Raw genomic sequence first — 1,374 nt, 5'->3', positions numbered from 1 at the left:
AGAACTGAACTAGAACTGAACTAGAACTGCACTAGAACTGAACTAGAACTGAACTAGAACTGAACTAGAACTGAACTTGAACTGAACTAGAACTGAACTAGAACTGAATTAGAGCTGAACTAGAACGGAACTAAAACTGAACTAAAACTGAACTAGAACTGAACAAGAACCGTACAAGAACTAATCTAGAAATTATTTAGTACTAACCTAGAACTAAACAAGAACTGGACGAGAATTGAGCGAGAACTGAACTAGAATTGAATTAAAAACGAACGATCTATAACAACCAAATCCTTTAAACGCCTTCCCTCTTTAAAAACCATTCATTCTAAGTGTTATTTAACAGTCATTTGATTTTATTATTCTTTTTTTTATTCGCTTTATTCGCTTTTGCAACAAGGTCTATCTTACTGCCTTAGAAGCTGGCATTTTTTTAATGTCTGGCACACGATCGTTGCAAGAAAATATCGACAAAGTCATAAATTAAATATTTGCTCAAACTACAAAACTGAAAATAAAAGAAACAAATCAAATCGTCTAAAATCAAAACATGGAAAAATTTACACCATTTAGAAAAAAACCGAATATGTATAAACAACAGAGTAACAACAGCAATAAATGGACAATTGTTGTTGCAACTTGCAATACAACAACACCATTTTTTATTGTTATTTTATGGCAGTTTAATAGTAAAGTACAAACAGAGACGACCGAAGGGCATATTATGACTTAAAACATCAAATCGCAACAAAAAAAATCGTTGGAATAAGAAGTTTTCTATTTAGACTTAGTATTGCAGACATTTAAGTAACTGTTGTAAAATAGAATTTTGATTGTTTTAGTTTGCTTAAACTAGAGGTTGTTTTAAAACGGTTATGCTGTGCGGTTGTCAGTCAGTCTTAAATGATCAATTGTTACAATCACTTAAATAAATATAAAAAATACAAGGGTTAAAAGTTTTTCTTTATTTTTTTCCTTTATAGGAGTTATTTTCTAACAAAACAGTCCACCAGATTGAAGTTGCAATTGAATAAGTATTAGTAGTTTTTCTAGAGGTGTTGGAAATCTGTTTTGTCTACAGCCACAGCTACTACTAGTTGTTGTTGTGACCGTTATGTCATTTGCGGCTTGTTACTTTTTAGGAGTGTTAATGATCGAAGTGAAATAATGTCGACTTAAAATTAGTTTTCTTATATTAACTCATAGTTAACCATAAAAGTATAGTATTGTAAAATAAGTCTTAAAATTCCGTTCTATTTCAGTTCCAGTTCAGTTCTAGTTCAGTTCTAGTTCAGTTCTAGTTCATTTCTAGTTCAATTCTAGTTCAGTTCTAGTTCAGTTCTAGTTCAGTTCTAGTTCAGTTCTAGTTCAGTT

At 30.9% G+C, this 1,374-nt stretch overlaps 1 protein-coding gene across 2 annotated transcripts in view; it reads left to right on the top strand.

Annotated features, from left to right (window-relative positions):
* Nucleotides 1-1,374, top strand: part of LOC111687896 (protein jim lovell) — a 237,561-nt gene that overhangs the window by 171,094 nt on the left and 65,093 nt on the right. The window lies entirely within an intron of this gene.

The sequence above is a fragment of the Lucilia cuprina genome, chromosome 6 (genome assembly GCF_022045245.1).
Source record: "Lucilia cuprina isolate Lc7/37 chromosome 6, ASM2204524v1, whole genome shotgun sequence".
NCBI lineage: Eukaryota > Metazoa > Arthropoda > Insecta > Diptera > Calliphoridae > Lucilia > Lucilia cuprina.
Note: the sequence above shows the minus strand (reverse complement) of the source record. Positions and strands in the feature narration are given on the sequence as shown.